Genomic DNA, 23,683 nt, shown 5'->3' with positions numbered 1-23,683 from the left:
CAATTATTTAACCTTCCTCCTGCGCTGGAAGCCGGTGCGGTCTTGGAAAACAACATGTGTAACAATCAGGAAGGCTTAAAGGAATTTTAGAAATAGAGCCTTAGATGAAGTCACAGCTTGCTTGCTCTCTGTCTTTCTTTCTTTTAGTAAATGCAAGAACATCTCTTTTGGAGTGGACATATGTATACGTATAACTGAATCACTTTGCTGTACAGCAGGAACTAACAATATTGTAAATCAACTATACTTCAATAAAATTTTAAAAAAATTAAAATAAAAAAAAGAATCAGTGGAGCATATGGGAGAAAAAAAAAAGAACATCTCTTTTGTTCATCTATACCTCAGCGTCTAAACACACTTTTGTGGGGAGGGATCAGGTTACCTGCGTAAAGCAATGCATCATTTCTCTTGGAGAATAAGGCCAGGGCATAACGTTCTCATCACCATGAGCAAAGAGGCACCCAGGCTGCTCTCTTTCCTCCCTTCCACCCAACCTCGCCTCCCTCCATAGCAGCCCCCTGCCCAAGCGTGGAGGTCAATGAGTGATGAGTAACAATCTCCCTAGCATGACGTTCTGATGTGAGGCCAGGGCATTGCAAACGGCAGACTGCAAAGAACTTTCCAAAGCAGAGTCTGTTCGAAAACACACTCCACTCCTCCCTCAGGCAACTCAGAAGGGTGCAGGTTGGGTCACAACCAGAATCCCCTCAGAGGTAGAGAGAGAGCGACATCCCTTGAAACAGAACTTGGAGAGAAAGAGACACATGAAAATGTTGGGCTCACTTTAAATGCACAAGGGGAGAACAAGATTCCCAGACGTTGAGAAGAATTTCTAACCAGCAAACAAATAGGCACTTCATCGCTGAGCCCGTCCCAAGCGAGGCAGCCGGGATCCAATTTGGTTCTGTTGGTGGCAGTGGGCAAAGGTCCAGGTTCCCCTAGTTTCTCCCACTGGTTTGTCCATCTCTCAGTTAAATGTGCAGAGTTTGTTTTTAAAAGGCATTGCCAAAGGCTTCTCTCACAGTCTGACTGACTCACCGGATCTGTCTTCGGGTGGAGTAAATCAGGGCTGTTAGTAAGTTTGGTGGTCAGAAGCTGAGGAAGTTCCCGTCTGATGCCTTCTGTTTTCTCTAGGAAAATGATGACAAGTTTATTTCCTGCAAATTCAATGCAGGTGGTGTGTGCATGCGCGTGTGTGTGTCTTGGTGGAGGGCAGTGCTGAAGAAAATGGAGAAGTTTGAAAATAACTCTGGCAGAAAACAGGAGAGACATCTAAGGACACAGAGAATGACTATATAACAGTTTTGAGGACCCAGTAAACTTGGACAATCTAACTTTGTATATGCCATTGTCTGAACTTTTTTCCGTGCGTGCAGCTACAGATTGAATGAGTCTGAGTGCCAGACTGATCCAGGGTGGGGTTCTGTCAGGCGAGTACAATTAAAAGACAATGAGGACACGGGGTTGAGGAGATTTTCAAGAGAGTGAAGAGTAGCTAGAGGGAAAATCAGGAACAAGATGACCTACAACTCATACGAGGCAGGATACAGCACCCATTCCCACCAGCCAGAGTGGAAAGTCTCAGAATTCATGGGGCATCAGGTACAGTACTCAGAAGCCTGTTGACTCAAAAGTGGGAAATAATGAGCCTTAAACTGAATGCTGCCCGGTCCTGCCTAGCAAATCTTAAAAGCAAGACCCAAAAGAATCAAACTGTTTCTGAGTAATTTAACCACATCCCAGAAAAAGGGAAAGCAATTTAGAAGAATGCAAAAAAATATCCAACACCCAAGAAGGTAAAATTCACAATGTCTGGAATCTACTTTTAAAAAATATCAGGAAAGCAAAGAAGCAGGAAAAATCAATCAATTGAAACTGACCGAGAAGGGAGAAATGATTGAATTAGTAGACAAACTCATTAAAACAGTTATTATAACTGTATTCCATACGTTCAAGAAGCTAGACGAAAGAGCACAAGTTAACTGGAGACAAAAATGGTAAAAATATAGGCGAATCATAGTTCTTTAAAGCATGCGTGAAGGTTGAAAGCAAAATACATAACACTGTATGATGGGGATCTCAACATAGGTAGATGTAATATATAAAACTATAGTATAAGGGGGAAGGAGAGAGGGATCCATATGGTCGTAAGGTTTCTACATTTTCATCGAAGTAGGAAAACACTGATTCTAAATAAAATGTGAAAACTTAAGCATGCATTTTGCAATCCCTACAGCAATTACTAAAAGATAAGTCAACTGTTTAGAACATACCATAGCACTGACCTGATGAAGGAAATACTACCTCTGCTGCAACAAAAAAGCTAATAAAATATCATAAAACTACCATCACCACAATTATTGCTCTAGGACAGGGGGTGAGCAAACTATGGCCCATGGGCCAAATTTTTGTAAATAAAGTTTTATTGGAAAACTGCCATGCTCATTCATTTATGTATTGTATATGCTGGTTTTCATGCTACAATGGCAGACTTGAATAGTTGCAACAGAGACCACATGGCCCTCAAAGCCACAAATATTTACTATCTGGCATTCTATAGAAAAAGTTTATTCAAATATCTTTGATATCGCTTATATGTGGAATGTAAAAAAATGATAAAAACGAACTTATTTACAAAACAGAAACAGACTCAGAGATTTAGAAAATAAACTTATGGTTACCAAAGGGGAAAGGTGGTGGGGAGGGATAAAACGGGGGTTTGGGATTGACATATACACATTACTGTACTTAGAATAGATGGTCAACGGAAACCTACAGTATAGTGTGGGGAACTCTACTCAGTATTCTGTAATAACTTCAATGGGAAACGAATTTGAAAAAGAATAGATATATGTACATGTATAACTGAATCACTTTGCTGTACACCTGAAACTAACACAACACTGTAAATCAACTATACTCTAATATAAAATAAAAATTTTAAAAAAGGAAAAAGTATGTTACCTCCTGCTCAATTACCATACAGCCTCAACAAAACAAAAGCCCCATGATCTGTTCCTCAACACCCGTGGAGGGAGGGCTTCATACAGGGACCACTGTAAATGCTGCTGCAGAGAAACAAAACTCTACAACTGTGTGTGCCACGAGAAGCATGGTGTCCACCTCATTTCCACTTAACAAATCTCTCAGGGAGGTTATCTTCACGGCAAAACCTAGGACACATACGGAATCCAAGCTATAAGAGAAAATGAGAAATGACTTTAGCTTTCAAATCCCCAGCATGCAGTAAGGCACGCTATAGAGGGTTGGAATGGAAGTGAGTGGGCAATTCGTACTATCTGTCAAACCGTCCACCCTGGTGGTCATTCAAAATAAGGAATCCACAATCAAGCCAACAGAAGGGGGACCAGGAGAAGGTTTAAAGCGGAGAATAAAAGGCACGTTACTTTTATTATTTAATTTTTATTGAGATATAACTCACATACCATAAAATTCACCCTTTTAAAGTGTATGATTTAGTGATTTTTAGTAATGTTCACAAAGTTCTGCAACCATCACTACTATCTAATTCCAGAATATTTTATCACCCCAAAGATAAACCCCATACACATTAACAGTCACTCCCTATTTGCCTCTCCTTCCAACCCCTGGCAACCGCTAATCCACATTCTGCCTCTACGGATTTGCCTACTGTGTACCTTTCATATAAAGAGACTCATGCAATATGTGGCATTTTGATTTGCAGCAACATGGATGGACCTAGAGATTATCACACTAAATGAAGCAAGGCAGACAGAGAAAGACAAATACCATATGATATCACTTACAAGTGGAATCTAAATTACGACACAAATGAACTTATCTACGAAACAGAAACAGACTCACAGACATAGAGAACCAACTTATGGTTATCAAAGTGGAAAGGTGGTGGGGAGAGATAAATTAGGAGTTTGGGATTAGTAGATACAAACTACAATTAGTAGATACAAACTACAATTAGGAGTTTGGGATTAGTAGATACAAACTACAATTAGTAGATACAAACAACAAGGTCCTACTGTATAGCACAGGGAACTATAATATCCTATAATAAACCATAATGGCAAAGAATATGAAAAAGGATATATATATATTCTTTTTACGTATATAACTCAATCACTTTGCTGTATACCAGAAACTAACACAATATTGTAAATCAACTATACTTCAATTTAAAAAAATACGTGGCAGCTTGTGTCTGACTCCTTTTACTTAGCATGATGTTGCAAGGTTCATCCATGTTGTAGCCTGTTTGTCAATACTTCATTCCTTGTATGGATATGTATAGACACACCATATTTTGTTTATCTCTTCTTTGATTGATGGATATTTGGGGTGGTTCCACTTTGGGGCTACTATAAATAATGGTGCTATGAACATTTGTGTACAAGTTTTTGCATGGACATTTCAATTCTCTCGGGTATATGTGTAGAAGTAGAATTGCTAGGTCACGTGGTAACTCTCTGTTTAACTTTTTGAGGAACGGCCAAATTGTTTTCCAAAGGAGCTGCACCATTTTACAATCTTAACAGCTTTGTACAAGGGTTCTAATTTCTCCACATTATTGCAAAATTTGTTATCTTTTGCTTTTTCTTTCCTATTACCAACCTAGTGTGTATGAATGCTATCTCATTATGGTTTTGACTTGTATTTCCCTAATGACTAACGGTGTTGAACATTTTTTCACGTGTTTGTTGGCCATTTGTATATCCTATTTAGAGAAAAATCTATTCAAAGACTCCACCCATTTAAAAAATGGGGTTATTTGATTTTTATTGGTGAGTTGTAAGAGCTCTTTACATGTTCTGGTTACTGGTCCATTATCAGATAAGTGATTTGTAAATATTTTGTCCTATTTTGTGAGTTGTCTTTTCACTTTCTTGATAGTGTCCTTTGAAGCACAAAAGTTCTTAGTTTGATGAAGTCAAAATTATCTGTTTTTTTCTTTCATCACTTATGTTTTTGCTATCATAGCTAAGAAACTATTGTCTAATTCAAGAATATGAAGATTTATTTATGTGTATACTTTCTTCTAAGAGTTTTATAGTTTTAGCTTTTGCATTCAGGTTTTTGGTCCATTTTTAGGCTTAATTTGGCATATGATGTGAGGTAGTGGTCCAACTTCATTCTTTTGCATATGGATATCTAGTTGTCCCATCACCATTTATTGGAAAGGCTATTCATACCTTATCGAATTGTCTTGGCATCCTTGCAGAAAATCAATGGATCATAAATGTAAAGGTTTATTTTTGGAATCTCAGTTCTACTCCATTGATCTATATGTCTATACTCATACCAGTACCACACCATCTTGATTACTGTTGCTCTGAAGTATTATAAGTTTGCAACTGGAAAGTGTGAGTCTTCCAACTTTGTTTTTCTTTTTCAACATTGTTTTAGCTGTTCTGGGAAATTTTTTTTTTTTTTTTTTGCTGTACGCTGGCCTCTCACTGTTGTGGCCTCTCCCGTTGTGGAGCACAGGCTCCGGACGCGCAGGCTCAGTGGCCATGGCTCACGGGCCCAGCCGCTCCGCGGCATGTGGGATCTTCCTGGACCGGGGCACGAACCTGTGTCCCCTGCATCGGCAGGCGGACTCCCAACCACTGCGCCACCAGGGAAGCCCTGTTCTGGGTATTTTGAGTTTCCATGTGAGTTTTAGGAGAAGCTTGTCAATTTTAGCTTTAAAAACAAAGCAGCTAAGATTTTTATAGGGACTGTGCTCAATCTATAGATCAATGTTGTAATCTTAACAACATTAAGTCTTTCAATCCATGAACATGAGATGCCATTCCATTTATTTAAGTCTTCTTTAACTTCTTTCAGTGATGTTTTGTACTTCCTAGGGTACAAGTCTTACACATCTTTTGTTCAATTTACTCCTAAGCGTTTTATTCTTTTTATTTCTTTTGTAAATGGAATTATTTTATTTTATTTTATTTTTGGATTCTTCATTGCTAGTGTATAGAAATACAATTGATTTTTTAATATTGATCTTTTGTCCTGCAATTTTGCTGACCTGTTGATTAGCCCTAATTGTGTGTGTGTGTGTGTGTGTGTGTGTGTGTGTGTGTGTGAGAATTCCTCAGGATTTTCTACATACAAGATCATGTCGTCTGCAAACAGAGGTAGTTTTACTTCTTCTTTTCCAATCTAGATACCTTTTATTTCTTTTACTTGCCTGACTGCCCTGGCAATAACGTCCAGTTAACTGTTGAATAGAAGTAGCAAGAAGGGGACACCCATCTTGTTCCTGTTCTTAGGGAGAAAGCTTTCAGTCACAAGTATGGTGATAGCTGTGGGCTTCTCATAGATGCCCTATACCAAGTTAAGGAAGTTCCCTTCTATTCCTAGTTTGTTGAGTGTTTTTTTTTTATAATGAAAAGGTCTTGAATTTTGTCAAATGCTTTTCCTTGGCTATTGAAGTGATTATGGGGTTCTTCTTCTTTATTAATATGATGTATTACATTGATTGATTTTCATACGTTGACACCATCTTGCATACGTGGGATAAATATCACTTGGTCATAGTGTAAAATCCTTTTTATATTTGGATTTGGTTTCCCAGTGTTTTGGAGAGTATTTATGCATCTATAATCATAATGGATATTGGTCTATAGTTTCTTTTCTTGTAACGTCTTTGGTTTTGGTATGAGGGTAATACTGACCCCATGGAATGAGTTGTTAAGAATTCCCTCCTTTCTATTTTCTGGAAGAGTTTGCAACAGCTTGGTGTTACTTCTTCCTTAAACACTTAGTAGAATTCATGAGCAAAGTCATCTGGTCACGGGACTTACATTGTGGGAAGTTTTTTGATTCCTGATTCAATGTTTTTACTTACATTTAGATTTTCTATTCCTGCTTGAAACAGTTTCAGTACTTGTATCTTTCTGGGAATTTACCCATGTCATCTAGGTTATCCAATTTGTTGGCATATAATTGTTCATATTATTCCCTTCTAATCCTTGTTATTTTCATAGGGTCAGTAGCAATGTCCTCACATTCATTACTCACTTTAGTAATTTGAGTCTTCTCTTTTTTTCTTGCTCAATCTAGATAAAGGTTGGTCAATTCTGTTGATCTTTTCAAAGACCCAGCTTTTGGTTTCATTGATATTTCTCTATTGTTTTTCTATTTTCTATTTCATTAATTTCCACTCTAATCTTTGTCATTTCCTCCCTTCTGCTTGCTTTGTGTTTAGTTAGTTCTTCCTTTTCTAATTTCTTAAGGTAGAAAATTAGGTTATTTATTTGAGATGATTCTTTTTTTAATATAGGCATTTATACCTATAAAATTCTCTGTAAGCACTGCTTGAGTTGCATTCCAGAAGTTTTGTCTATATCTCCCTTCAATCCAGTCAGCTTTTGTTTCATGATTTTTGGGACTCTGTTGTTACATGCACATATATTTATAATTGTTCTATTTTCCTGATGAATTGACTCTTTTATCATTAGAAAATATCCTTCTTTGTCTCTAGTACCAATGTTTGTAATAAAGTGTCTTTTGTCTGATATTAGTATAGACACTCTAAAGCTTTTAGCTTACATTTTCATGTTATCTTTTTCTTTTACTTTCAGCCAATTTGTGTCTTTGGATCTAAAGTGTGCCTCTTGAAATAAAAGCAAAAATAAACAAATGGGACCTAATTAAACTTAAAAGCTTTTGCACAGTAAAGGAAACTATAAACAAAACAAAAAGACAACCTACTGAATGGGAGAAAATATTTGCAAAGGATATGATCGATAAGCAAAATATATAAGCAGCTCATGCAACTCAACATCCAAAAAAAAAAAAAAACAACCCAAATAAAACATGGGCAGAAGACCTGAATAGACATTCTTCGAAAGAAGACATACAGATGGCCAACAGGCACATGAAAAGAGGCTCATCATCGTTCATCATCAGAGAAATGCAAATTAAAACTACAATGAGATATCACCTCACATCTGTCAAAATGGCTATCATCAAAAAGACCACAAATTACAAATGTTGACAAGGATGTGGAGAAAAGGGAAGCCTCCTACCCTGTCGGTGGGAATGTAAATTGGTGCAGCCACACTGGAAAACGGTATGGAGATTTCTCAAAAAACTAAAAACAGAACTACCATATGTCCCAGCAAATCCACTCCTGGGTATTTTTCCAAAAAAAACAAAAATAATAATTCAAAAAGATACATGCACCCCAATGTTCATAGCAGTGAGTGTCCATCAAGAGATGAATGAATAGGTGTGTTCCTTCCCCATAAATACAGCCCATTCTGAACTCTCCACAGACTGGCCTGTAACTTGCAACATTGAGCCTTCCAGAATTGCAGTTCCTCTGCTATTCCCCAGTAAACTCAAGTTCAGAAACCCCATCAAGGCTCTGGCCTAGAGTTTCCTCTGACTCCTGTCTTTGCCACCTGACCAAACCCTGGACCATCCTCTGTGGCCCTGCATGGCATGCAGTAACTCCCCTCTGGGATCTCTGTGTGGCTGATAGGGTCTTGCTGTTCCAGCCGGGTGTCATGCGTGAGCCTCTGACGTGGGAGAGCCAAGTTCAGGACACTGGACCAACAGAGACCTCCTGGCCCCAAGTAATATCAATCGGTGAGAGATCTCCCAGAGACCGCCATCTCAACGCCAAGACCCAGCTCCACTCAACGACCAGCAAGCTCCAGTGCTGGATGCCCCATGCCAAACAACTACCAGGACAGGAACACAACCCCACCCAGTAGCAGAGAGGTTGTCTAAAATCAGAATAAGTTCACAGACACCAAAAACACCACCGGATGCAGTCATGCCCAAGAGAAAGAAAAGATGCAGCCTCATCCACCAGAACACAGGCACTAGTCCCCTCCACCAGGAAGCCTACACAACCCACTGAACCAACCTTACCCACTGGCAGCAGACACCAAAAACAATGGGAACTATGAACCTGCAGCCTGCGAAAAGGAGACCCCAAACACAGTAAGTTAAAGCAAAATGAGAAGACAGAGAAACACACAGCAGATGAAAGAGCAAAGTACAAACCCACCACACCAAACAAATGAGGAAGACATACGCAGTCTACCTGAAAAAGAATTCAGAGTAATGATAGTAAAGATGATCCAAAATCTTGCAAAGAGAATGGAGAAAATAAAAGAAACATTTAACAAGGACACAGAAGAACTAAAGAGCAAACAAACAATGATGAACAACACAATAAATGAAACTAAAAATTCCCTAGAAGGAATCAATAGCAGAATAACTGAGGCAGAAAAACGGAGAAGTGACCTGGCAGATAAAATACTGGAAATAACTACCGCAGAGCAGAATAAAGCAAAAAGAATGAAAAGAATTGAGGACACTCTCAGACATATCTGGGACAACATTAAAAGCACCAACATTTGAATTACAGGGGTCCCAGAAGAAGAAGAGAAAAAAAAAAGGGGACTGAGAAAATATTTGAAGAGATTATAGTTGAAAACTTCCCTAAGATGGGAAAGGAAATAGTCAATCAAGTCCAGGAAGCACAGAGAGTCCCATACAGGATAAATCCAAGGAGAAACACCAAGACACATATAAATCAAACTATCAAAAGTTATTAAATACAAAGAAAAAATATTAAAAGCAGCAAGGGAAAAGCAACAAATAACATACAAGGGAATCCCCATAAGGTTAACAGCTGATCTTTCAGCAGAAACTCTGCAAGCCAGGAGGGAGTGGCAGGACATATATAAAGTGATGAAAGGGAAAAACCTACAACCAAGATTACTCTACCCAGCAAGGATCTCATTCAGATTCTACGGAGACATTAAAACCTTTACAGACAAGCAAAAGCTAAGAGAATTCAGCACCACCAAACCAGCTTTACAACAAATGCTAAAGGAACTTCTCTAGCCAGGAAACACAAGAGAAGGAAAAGACTTACAATAACAAACCGAAAAAAATTAAGAAAATCGTAATAGGAACATACATACCAAGAATTACCTTAAATGTAAATGGATTCAATGCTCCAACCAAAAGACGTAGGCTGGCTGAATGGATACAAAAACAAGACCTGTATATATGCTGTCTACAAGAGACCCACTTCAGACCTAGGGACACATACAGACTGAAAGTGAGGGTATGGAAAAAGATATTCCATGCAAATGGAAATCAAAAGAAACCTGGAGTAGCAATACACATATCAGACAAAATAGATTTTAAAATAAAGAATGTTACAGAGACAAGGAAGGACACTACATAATGATCAAGGGACCAACCCAAGAAGAAGATACAGCAATAGTAAATATTTATGCACCCAACATAGGAGCACCTCAATACATAAGGCAAATGCTAACAGCCATAAAATGGGAAATTGACAGTAACACAATCATAGTAGGGGACTTTAAAACCCCACTTTCACCAATGGACAGATCATGCAAAATGAAAATAAACACGGCAACACAAGCTTTAAATGATACATTAAACAAGATGGACTTAATGGATATTTATAGGACAATCCATCCAAAAACAACAGAATACACTTTCTTCTCAAGTGCTCATGGAACATTCTCCAGGATAGATCATATCTTGGGTCACAAATCAAGCCTTGGTAAATTTAAGAAAATTGAAATCCTATCAAGTAACTTTTCGGACCACAATGCTATGAGACTAGATATCAATTACAGGAAAAAATCTGTAAAAAATGCAAACACATGGAGGCTAAACAATACACAGCTAAAAAACCAAGACATCACTGAAGAAATCAAAGAGGAACTCAAAAAAATACCTAGAAACAAATGACAATGAAAACACACTGATGCAAAACCTATGGGATTCAGCATCAGCGGTTCTACAAGGGAACTTTATAGCAATACAACCCTACCTCAAGAAACAAGAAACATCTCAAATAAACAACCTAACCTTACACCTAAAGCAATAAGAGAAAGAAGAACAAAAAACCCCCAAAGTTAGCAGAAGGAAAGAAATCATAAAAATCAGATAGAAATAAATGAAAAAGAAATGAAGGAAACAATAGCAGAGATCAATAAAACTAAAAGATGGTTCTTTGGGAAGATAAAAAAAATTGATCAACCATTAGCCAGACTCATCAAGAAAAACAGGGAGAAGACCCAAGTCAACAGAATTAGAAATGAAAAAGGAGAACTAACAACTGACACTGCAGAAATACAAAGGATCATGAGACATTACTACAAGTAACTATATGCCAATAAAATGGACAACCTGGAAGAAACGTACAAATTCTTAGAAAAGCAACATCTTCTGAGACTGAACTAGGAAGAAACAGAAAATGTGAACTTACCAATCACAAGCACTGAACTTGAAACTGTGATTAAAAATCTTCCAACAAACAAAAGCCCAGGACCAGATGGCTTCACAGGCGAATTCAATCAAACATTTAGAAAAGAGCTAACACCTATCCTTCTCAAAGTCTTCCAAAATAAAGGAGACGGAGGGACACTCCCAAACTCATTCTATGAGGCCACCATCACCCTGATACCAAAACCAGACAAAGATGTCACAATGAAAGAAAACTACAGGCCAATAACACTGATGAACATAGAGGCAAAAATCCTCAAGAAAATACTAGCAAACAGAATCCAACAGCACATTAAAAGGATCATACACCATGATAAAGTGGGGTTTATCCCAGGAATGCAAGAATTCTTCAATATACACAAATCAATCAATGTGAAAAACCATATAAAGAAATTGAAGGATAAAAACCATATGATCATCTCAATAGATGCAGAAAAAGCTTTTGACCAAATTCAACACCCATTTATGATAACACCCCTCCAGAAATTAGGCATAGAGAGAACTTTCCTCAACATAATAAAGGGCATATATGACAAACCCACAGCCAACAAACTTCTCAATGGTGAGAAACTGAAGCCATTTCCACTAACATCAGGAACAAGACAAGGTTGCCCACTGTCACCACTATTATTCAACGTAGTTTTGGAAGTTTTAGCTACAGCAATCAGAGAAGGAAAAGAAATAAAAGGAATCCAAATCAGAAAAGAAGGAGTAAAACTGTCATTGCTTGCAGATGACATGACACTAGACATAGAGAATCCTAAAGATGCTACCATAAAACTACTAGAGCTAATCAATGAATTTGGTAAAGTCGTAGGATACAAAATTAATGCACAGAAATCTCTTGCATTCCTGTACACTAATGATGAAAAATCTGAAAGAGAAATTAAGGAAACACTCCTCTTTACCAGTGCAAAGAAAAGAATAAAATACCTAGGAATAAACCTACCTAAGGAGACAAAAGACCTATATGCAGAAAACTATTAGATATTGATGAAAGACATTAAAGACAATACAAACAGATGGAGAGATATACCATGTTCTCGGAGTGGAAGAATCAACATTGTGAAAATGACTCTACTACCCAAAGCAATCTACAGATTCAATGCAGTCCCTATCAAACTACCAGTGGCATTTTTCACAGAACTAGAACAAAAAATTTCACAATTTGTATGGAAACACAAAAGACCCCGAATAGCCAAAGTAATCTTGAGAAAGAAAAACAGGGCTGGAGGAATCAGGTTCCTGGACTTCAGACTATATGACAAAACTACAGTGATCAAGACAGTATGGTACTGGCACAAAAACAGAAATATAGATCAATGGAACAGGATAGAAAGCCCAGAGATAAACCCACGCACATATGGTCACCTTATCTTTGATAAAGGAGGCAAGAATATACAGTGGAGAAAAGACAGCCTCTTCAATAAGTGGTGCTGGGAAAACTGGACAGCTACATGTAAAAGAATGAAATTAGAACACTCCCTAACACCGTATACAAAAATAAACTCAAAATGGATTAAAGACCTAAATGTAAGCCCAGACATTATAAAACTCTTAGAGGAAAACACAGACATAACACTCTATGACATAAATCACAGCAAGATCCTTTTTGACCCACCTCCTAGAGAAATGCAAATAAAAACAAAAATAAACAAATGGGACCTAATGAAACTTAAAAGCTTTTGCACAGCAAAGGAAACCATAAACAAGACAAAAAGAGAACCCTCAGGATGGGAGAAAGTATTTGCAAACGAAGTAACTGATAAAGGATTAATCTCCAAAGTATACAAGCATCTCATGCAGCTCAATATCAAAAAAAACAAAAAAAAACCAATCCAAAAATGGGCAGAAGACCTAAACAGACATTTCCCCAAAGAAGATATACAGATTGCCAACAAACACATGAAAGGATGCTCAACATCACTAAACATTAGCAAAATGCAAATCAATACTACAATGAGGTATCACCTCACACTAGTCAGAATGGCCATCATCAAAAAATCTACAAGCAATAAATGCTGGAGAGGGTGTGGAGTAAAGGGAACCCTCTTGCACTGTTGGTGGGAATGTAAATTGATACAACCACTATGGAGGTTCCTTAAAATACTAAAAAATAGAACTACCATACGACCCAGCAATCCCACTACTGGGCATGTACCCTGAGAAAACCAAAATTCAAAAAGAGTCATGTATCACAATGTTCATTGCAGCACCTTTTACAATAGCCAGGACATGGAATCAACCTAAGTGTCGATCGACAGATGAATGGATAAAGAAGATGTGGCACATATATACAATGGAATATTACTCATCCATAAAAAGAAACGAAATTGAATTATTTGTAGTGAGCTGGATGGACCTAGAGTCTGTCATACAGAGTGAAGTCAGTCAGAAAGAGAAAAACAAATACCATATGCTAACACATATATATGGAATTTAAGAAAAAAAAAAAGGTCATGAAGAACCTAGGGGTAAGACAGGAATAAAGACACAGACCTACTAGAGAATGGACTTGAGGATATGGGGAGGGGGAAGGGTAAGCTGGGACAAAGTGAGACAGTAGCATGGAGATGTATACACTACCAAATGTAAAATAGATAGCTAGTGGGAAGCAGCCACATAGCCCAGGGAGATCAGCTCGGTGCTTTGTGACCACAAAGCAAAGGAGTGGGATAGGGAGGGTGGGAGGGAGACGCAAGAGGGAGGGGATATGGGGATATATGTATAGGTATAGCTGATTCACTTTGTCATACAGCAGAAACTAACACACCATCGTAAAGCAATTATACTCCAATAAAGATGTTAAAAAATTTTTTTAAGTTTAAAAAAAAGAAGAGATGAATGAATAAAGAGGATGTGGGACATATATACAATGGAATACTACTCAGCCATAAAAAAGAATGAAATTTTGCCGTTTGCAACAACATGGATGGGCTTGGAGGATATTATGCTAAGTGAAATAAGTCAGACAGAGAAAGACCAGTACTGTATAATATCACTTATATGTGGAACCAAAACAATAAAACGAACTAGTGAACTTAACAAAAAAGAGGCAGACATATATAGAGAACAAATAGTGGTTACCAGTGGGGAGAGGGAAGAGGGGAGGGACAAGATAGGGGTAGGGGATTAATAGGTGTAAACTACTAAGGAGTATAAGATAAATAAGTTACAAGGATATATTGTACAGCACAGGGAATATAGCCAATATTTTATAATAACTATAAATGGAATATACCCTCCAAAAATTGTGAACCACTATGTTGTACACCTGAAACTTAAATAATATTGTAAATGAACTATACCTCAATAAAAAAAGAAAAAATACATATGTGAAATGGAAAACCCAGCTTTGCAGATTGATAAGGTGATATATGGCAATACCAGGTGTTAAATCAACTGAAAGTTGTTGACTCAGATAAACATCACACACACACAAAAATATATTCTGCTCTATTCGAAATCCTGTTGTCTTCACTAAATAGCTGTGATCTTGCACAAGTTGCTAGAATTGGGAAAAGTAGTGATATCAATTATAGCAGCAGTAAAATTATTAGTTTACTAATAATATTAATGTTTAATAAAAATATCTGCCTCAAAAAGATGAAGTGTGCCTGTTGTAGACAGCATATCATGGATCATTTTTCAAATATCCATTCTGCCAATCTCTGCCTTTTGATTGTTTAATCCACTTATATTTTATAATATAGGATCTACACCTACCATTTTGTTACTTGTTTTCTAAATACATGAACTATGTCTTTTTTGTTCCTATATTCCTCCATTACTGCCTTCTCTTGTGTTAAATACATATATTTAGTGTACCATTTTAATTCCCTTTTTATTTCTTTTATTATATTTTTTAGCTATTTTCTTAGCAACTGCCCTGGGGATTGTAATTAACATCTTAACTTCCAATTGCCAAAGATAAAACAATTTGAACAACAAAATAACTAATGATAGCATTGGATTTTAACCCAATAAATAATATCCATGAGTCCATACTGAAATAAATAAATGACTGATTTGCATATCACTAATAATTAGTGATGTGGAGCATCTTTTCATGTGTTTGTTGGCCATCTGTATGTCTTCTTTGGAGAAATGTCTATTTAGTTCTTCTGCCCATTTTTGGATTGGGTTGTTTGTTTTTTTGACATTGAGCTGCATGAGCTGTTTGTATATTTTGGAGATTATGCCCTTGTCAGTTGCTTCATTTGCAAATATTTTCTCCCATTCTGAGGGTTGTCTTTTCGTCTTGTTTATGGTTTCCTTTGCTGTGCAAAAGCTTTTAAGTTTCATTAGGTCCCATTTGCTTATTTTTGTCTTTATTTTCATTACTCTAGTAGGTTGGTCAAAAAAGATACTGCTGCGATTTATGTCAAGGAGTGTTCTATGTTTTCCTCTAAGAGTTTTATAGTGTCTGGGCTTACATTTAGGTCTTTAATCCATTTTGAGTTTATTTTTGTATACGGTGTTAGGGAGTGTTCTAATTTCATTCTTTTACGTGTAGCTGTCCAGTTTTCCCAGCACCACTTATTGAAGAGGCTGTCTTTTCTCCACTGTATATTCTTGCCTCCTTTATCAAAGATAAGGTGACCATATGTGCGTGGGTTTATCTCTGGGCTTTCTATCCATTGATCTATATTTCTGTTTTTGTGCCAGTACCATACTGTAGCTTTGTAGTAGAGTCTGAAGTCTGGGAGCCTGATTCCTCCAGCTCCGTTTTTCTTTCTCAAGATTGCTTTGGCTATTCGGGGTCTTAACACAAAATTGTAAGCAACTATACTCCAATAAAAGTTAATTTTAAAAAATGAATAAAGGGAGAAAAAATGATTGAATAATAAATGGGGATGAAGAAGCAAATATTCCATACAAAAGAATTTCAATTAATTTCATATGCAGAAAGAACGAGAGAAAGAGAAAATCACCCTTAGAACACCACAGCAATACCTGCTGCGGGCAAGATTCATTGATGTGTATGTATATGTCAAATTCATCCAATTGTACACTTTACATATGTGCAGTTTCTTGTATGTCAATTATATCTTAATATCACTGGAAAATGTATTAATGTAATGCATGCTATTCTCCAGTGAAAAGTTAATTTGGTGCCTCACTCAACTAGAGAAGGTAACCTTCTGTAGGCAGAGGAAGTGTTCCAATACTTATAGCTCAGGTACCAGAGCATATCCAGGCTCTTTTGGTGGTCTGCCCTTATGCCCACACCCTTACCACTTCCCACTTCCAACAGCCAGCAACTGCGTTTGGCTGATGGATTTCTCTAGCTACTGAAGCCTAGTTTGCCTGCCATATGTCAGGCCAGAAGTGCCAGGAAATTAATGGCCCCAGAGGAACTGCCTTCAACCAGTGACTGCTGGGAACTGATTGGTATATAAATATCCCAGCTTCCTCAACCCTTGGGTGGAGTAACTGAAATGCGTGTTCCACACCATTTTCCAGAGTTCCACAACAAGATTATGCTCTCCAATTGCCTACAGAAGTACCTGATAATGTATCTTTTATTGGCTGCCTTCCCATACTTGTCTCACTTCCTCACTTCCCTACTGGCATTTGCTTTACTTCCAAATAAACTACTTGCACTTGAATCCTTGTCTCAGGACTGGCTTCTGGGGGTACCCAAACTAAGACAAATATGTAGTGGGCACCTTTAGTGAATAATGAGCATCTCTTAGAAATCTTGCTAACGAACATACTCCTCTTGAATAGCAAAGCTACCAAGAACTTCAAGAGCCTAAAATTTGGCCCCTCCCTGTTACGTGCAGGGTGCATGTGCAGAGGCGTCCTGAGCAAGCGCAGTGAGGACCATGTTGCTTTGGAACATCCTGCTCACCGGTACAACAGGGGTTGGGAAAACCGCACTAGGCAAAGAACTTCCATCAAGATCAGGACTGAACTATGTTACTGTGGGTGATTTAGTTCGAGAAGTCTGATCACCGTATATCATGGAGTCTGGCAAGATGGCTTCTCCCAAGAGCATGCCACAAGATACACAGATGATGGCACAAATCCTGAAGGATACGGGGATTACAGAAGATGAGCCAAGAGTTATAAATCAGATGATGGAGTTTGCATTCCGATATGTAACCACAATTCTATATGATGCAAAAATTTATTCAAGTCATGCTAAGAAAGCTACTGTTGATGCAGATGATGTGCGACTGGCAATCCAGTGTCGTGCTGACCAGTCATTTACCTCTCTTCCCCACAAGAGATTTTTTATTAGATATTGCAAGGCAAAGAAATCAAATCCCTTTGCCATTGATGAAGCTATATTCAGGCCCTAGACTGCCACCTGATAGATATTGTTTGACTGCTCCAAATTATAGATTTAAGTAAGTCTTTACCACAAAAAGTACCTACTTCTGTGGGAAGAATAACAGTTCCGCAGTTAAGTGTTGGTTCAGTTACTAGCAGACGAAGTACTCCCCCACTTGGCCCACCAACCCAACAAACCATGTCTGTGTCAACTAAAGGAGGGACTCCAGTCTACCTCAGAGGTTTACAGTACAGATGCCCACTTCAAAATCTCCATCTGTAAAAGCATCAATTCCTGCAACATCAGTAGTTCAGAATGTTCTAATTACTCATTCACGAAATTAGGTTCAAAATCATTTTCATTACAACTAACATGGTGTCATCACAAATACTGCCAATGAATCATCAAACGCATTGAAAAGAAAATGTGAAGATTATGACATGACTATGATAATTTGCAATCTAGCTTTGATGCATGTAATATGTATACTTGGTTTTGAATCCATTGCACTGAGATTAAACATGCGTGCTGGCTGTTTCCAAGTTGTGTTTTAAAAAAACAGTATTTAATGAGTAAATATGGTTACCATATTTTTCATCTGAGATGTTGTGTTGGACTTTAATAGGATTAGAGATGGGTTTTCGTCAGCCTTTAAGTGTAAAAAATAACTTGTAATTCATCAGTTTGGGGAAAAAAAGAAAAAGAACCTAAAATTTGTGGGGGGTTTTAAAATTTATTTAATTTATATATATGTATTTTTTTGGCTGTGTTGTGTCTTCGTTGCTGCGCACGGGCTTTCTCTAGCTGCGGCATGCAGGGATCTACTCTTCACTGCGGTGCTCAGGCTTCTCATTGAGGTGGCTTCTCTTGTTGTGGAGCACAGGCTCTAGGCGCATGGGCTTCAGTAGTTGTGTCACGCGGGCTCAGTAGTTGTGGCTCGCAGGCTCTAGAGCACAGGCTCAGCAGTTGTGGCGCACGGGCTTAGCTGCTCCACGGCATGTGGGATCTTCCTGGACCAGGACTCGAACCTGTGCCCCCTGCATTGGCAGGCAGATTCTTAACCACTGCGCCACCAGGGAAGCCCCAAATTTGTGTTTTTTTCAGCCTACGATATGTTTATAATTACTGTCTATAAAACCAGTGTGATTAAAAATAAGCAATAATATATGCAACTGACTTAGAGTTGATTTGCTCCTCACCGTTTCTGACGGAGAACTCAGGCAATGTTGGCCATCACTCAGTTTATTCTCAGCCTAAGAGTATATATTTGTCTATTTGTCAGCAACTCTTCACCCCCGGAGTTTTTGTTTTTGTGATCCCTTACTCATTTGTTTTCATAAGATACATGAGAAGAAAAGACGAAAGCAAGCTCATTGCACAAAACTGCAGCTTTTTAAGGCGATTACTTATCCTAATGAGAGGGGGTGCTGAGCTCAAGGCTTGAACACAGTGGTTTTGACAGTGAACAATTTGCATCACGCATTAACGTGGCAATTACAAACCTTGAGAAATCTAGATACTGGAAATGAAATGGTTCTGGAAATAGCAGCAGCTGACATGGTTACTTAACACCTCTGAGGGGAGAATGTTGGTAACTGTGATAGACTGCAAAAATTGCCCCAATTCTTTACCCTTCCCTGTTTCGATATTCTCTTTGCAAAGTAACTTTGCAGTGTTCTGCTGTGCCTTGTGGCTCAGCCATGTGGCTTACTTTAGGACACCCAGACAGAGACGAACAAGACACAAGCAGAGGCTTGAAAAGAGCTTCCGTGATTGGACTGGCTCGCTCCTGCCTTCTGCCAACACCATGAGAACAGGCGCAGGATGGCCTGCTGGTAGATAAGAGACGTGTGGAGCACAGCTGAGCAACCTCACTCATTTTAGCCAAGGCCATCAGGGACCAGCTGACAGTCAGCTAATCGCCAGATAATGTGAGTGAGCTCAGGCAAGACCAGAGATACTGCCCAGCTGAGCCCAGCTTAAATCACCAACCCTCAGACACATTAAATTTTTAGTTAATATTTTAAGCCACTGAGTGTCACCGTGATTTGTTACACAGCATTTTGACGGAGACAGATAATTAATACAGTAAGGATGGAGACTGAGGAGTATATGCTTTCTTGGGCAATAAACCCCAAAACTCACATAAAATGGGTAAATTCAGCATGTCATCTGAATACTCATAAATACCTAGATAAGTGATGGATGGATTCTAAAACACCCAGGTCAGTGGGTGCAAACCGGTTGCCCACCATCCATAGAGATGCGATCCTATGCCATGATGAAACCATGATTTCTTGTCTTCTTTTAAGCCAGCAAGAATAATTGAGTCTATATTAGAGAGCTTACCTCCATTCGTTTAAACTTCTTTCACTGCTACGAATAGGATGTAAAAGCTAAAGCTAAAATCTGGGATCAGGAAAACTTGACTCTGTGTATCACAGGGTTCAGTCAGAGACAGAACCATGAGGAGTGACGTAGAGTAGGAATTTATTATAGGGATTTGACCTTGAGCAATTATGGGAAGAAGTGAAACGGTCTCGGTTTGGTTGCTTCTTCTGTGTCTGGTACAGAGCCTGGGATCAGGTAGGCATGAGGTAGGAGAGAATAGGGGCCACTGGAACTGGCAAGGAACAAACTGGAACTTGCATTGATCTCCAAGCCTCCAGCCGCGATGCTTTGGGTGACGAGCAGGAGAAGCTGGTGCTCTTGCCATGAAGCCACACTGACATCTGACCCAGGATTTGGAGAAGCTGAGGAAAGAGATCCCGCGGTAGCTGAATTGTGAACCTGACTGCTGCTCTGGAAACAAGAGCAGGAGATCGAGCAAAATGTGCACTCACTGTTAAGAGGGCCTGACCCATGCTGAGTTTCTGAAAGCGAACATGGCGACTGCTTCACTTCCCCTTTGCAAACCTCCTGCAAATGTCTCCTGTGACCAACTCTAACTAGAAACATACAAGGAAGGGAACTCTGAGAAATGTAGTACCAGCTTCTAGCCAAGTCGACACATCACAAAGCCACATCTTGACACTTATTTGAACAAGTGAAAACTTGGCTGGAAATCAGGAGGCCAGCTATTATAACCTAAGCTTTCAATTTCTGGATGAAAACTAGAGAGACAAGAGCCATCCAATTCATCCTGTGTGTCTCAGGAAGCTTTTGACTGCAAGTGAGTCAAAGCGGCTTAAACGTAGGGAGACTTCTTGTCTCACATGAGAAGTTCAAAGGTAGTGTGGTTTCAGAGAAGGCCAATTAACGGCTCAATGATTCCATCAGCATCCTTCCCATCTTCTTGTTCACCATCCTTAGCATGTTGGGTTTGTCCTCAGGTTTGTCTCTTCATGGTCGCGAGGTGTCTGAAGCAGTTACAACCATCACACCCTCACACACTAACATTCAAAAGTGTCTGTTTTTGACTTGTGAGGAAACCTTTCCAAGAAGTCTCCCTAGCAGACCTGTCTTGACATCCCATGGGACGGACTGGCCATATGTCCACCCTAAACCAATCATTGGCAAGGGGAATGGGATTATAAAAAGTTCGCTTCTTAGACTATGATTATCTCCTTGCCACTTTTTCTCTCATTTTGGTTATCTGCTTATGACATATGCTTCAAAGTACAATTATTAGGTCAAAAGGTATGACAGTACTTTTTAATTTTAAAAATGTAAAGCTAAAGCAGCCCTGTTATTGTCTTCATTCTTCCTTCCTGAGTTCATCATTGGAGTGTTTATATACTGAGCCAACCAGCGTCTCAACGGTTTAGCCTCCCGTGAATCATATGGCTATCCATTACCTGAACCAAACTGGGTTTCTATCAGCAAAGAACAACAGGAAAGACGGGCGGGCAGTGGCTTTTTGTGTGCCTATCCATTCACCCGGCATTTACTTTACACCTGCAACTGTATCAGGGGCACCAGCTATGAACGCTCCACAAATAACATACAGGGAAGGGGGAGGAATCTCTTCTTGGCCCAGAGAAATAAAATGTGAGCATCATGTAAGTTCTGGAGGGAAGCTTTAAAATAGGCAAATGAAATGGCCAACAAACCTGTAAAAAAGATGCTCGATATATAATTAGTTATTAGGGAGATGCAAATCAAAACCACAATGAGGTACCACTTTATATGCACTAGGCTTTTCCAAAAACCAGGGTAAATAAGTGTTGGTAAGGTTGTGGAGAAACTGAAACCCTCATACACTGCCGGAGGGAAGGAAAATGGTACACTTGCTGTGGAAAACCGTTTGGCAGGCCCTCAAAAAGTGAAACAGAATTATCATGACCTAGCAACTCTACTCCTAAGCATGAACCCCCTGCCACCAAATACAAATACTTGTCCACACAAAAACTCATTCACAAATAATTCATATCAGCAGTATTGATAATATGAAAAATATGGAAACAACCCAAATGCCCATCAATGAAGGACTAGATAAACCAATTGTGGTCTACCAGGTATACAACGGAACAATTAGCCATAAAAAAGAACGAAGTCCTGATACATGCTACAGTACAGATGAACCTTGAAAACATTGTGTTAAGTGAAAGGAAGGTCACATACTATATGATTCCATCTACATGAAATGTCCAGAACAGGCAAATCCAGGGAGGCAGAAAGCAGCTTAGTGGTTGCCTGGGGTTGGGGGAGGGGGAATGGGCTATGACTGCTCAATTAAACCCCATTTAAAGTATGGGGTTTCCTTTTGGGGTGACGAGAATGTTTTGTAACTAGATAAAGGTGGTGGTTGGAGACCATTGTGAATGTACTGCCACTGAATTCTTCACTTTAAAGTGGTGAATTTTATGTTATGTGAACTTTATGTCAATTTTTTTAAATCTAAAAAGTAATAGACACATGAGAGAAAATAGCTTTTCCCACCTTATTGTTAAGAATAAAGTGGTTGGGACTGCTAAGGCCACCCTGTGGTCAGGAAGAGACGAGTCTGAGGAATTACAACCTTCTAAAGACGGCAGAGCAAAAAGATGGAAGGAACCTGAGTTGTGGATAGGTTGTCAAGCCACTTAATTGATCTGCCACAAAACCACTCTTGCTTAGGACTTTTTATTTTGTAAGATAATAAATTCCACTATTAAGATGTCCTAGGGATGGGATATTTGCCAAATGCTTTCATTTTTTTCTCTTTTATTTATATTTGCTGCCTGGAAGCTGGCAGCCTTCTGGAGATTTCCCTGAATGATTCCAGATACTCCCATAATCATTTTCCGGCAACTCAGCTTTTGAAAACACTCCTTTTCTATTTACCTGCAGAAACCAGACATGTACCATTCCCGCTGTTATAAAAGTCAAGCCCTGTGAACGTAACCACTTACAGAACCTAACCATTCCAGCCCTCCCAGAAACAGAGACCAAGGTAGGACAGAACACAGGTGCATCACGTCCAGATCCTATCTGTAGTCCACAGGCACTTGAGATTCCCCAATCAGGAGGAACCTGACCTTCAACAGAATGGATCTCTCTCTTTTTAGTCCCAATCTCACGTCAATTAATTTCAGTGTTTCCGTATACGCTGTGGGGGCCTCTTCCCAGGCCCACCACTATACGTGTACACGCATGCACAGGTGCACAGCTCCTCATACCATGCTCCTGGAGAAATGGTTTTTACCTGAAAAATCACTCAGAAATCAAAATGCCACGAATCCCTCAACGTAGTACTACCTCAGCTTCCCCCAGCCCTCCCAAGAAAACCACCTTGGGTGGAAGTGGAAAAGAGGTAGGAGGCAGCTTTCCACTTCCTGCCTCTGCCCCACACTGGAGCCATGAAGAAGGTAGCGATCCTCTGGGATACTGGAGATACGGCTGTGGGGGGGGTCCCATGTCGGCAGCCACATCTGCCATCAGCAGGAGCCATGGCAGGGTCTCTTTTATGCTCTCCAAGATGTTTTGTATGAAGAACTCAACTGATGTCTGTTGACTTAAGTTTTGTGTCAGTATCACAGTTGTCACAAATCCCAACCGTGACTTATGTGATGCCGTCTGTACAGCTGACAAAATGCTTCCACATGCATCGTGTTATTTAATGGGGGCTACAGTTCCTTAAGGTGGGTCTTCTCGTCTCCACTTTGTGATAGGAAGCCAAGGAGAAGTTAGGAGAAG

General features: G+C 39.1%; 1 pseudogene; it reads left to right on the top strand.

The window, feature by feature from the left end:
* Positions 1–17,084: 17,084 nt before the first annotated feature.
* LOC101272938 (transcription initiation factor TFIID subunit 9-like) lies at positions 17,085–18,065 on the top strand (annotated as a pseudogene).
* Positions 18,066–23,683: the final 5,618 nt, after the last annotated feature.

This window comes from Orcinus orca, chromosome X, assembly GCF_937001465.1.
Source record: "Orcinus orca chromosome X, mOrcOrc1.1, whole genome shotgun sequence".
In the NCBI taxonomy this organism is placed as follows: Eukaryota; Metazoa; Chordata; class Mammalia; order Artiodactyla; family Delphinidae; genus Orcinus; species Orcinus orca.
Note: the sequence above shows the minus strand (reverse complement) of the source record. Positions and strands in the feature narration are given on the sequence as shown.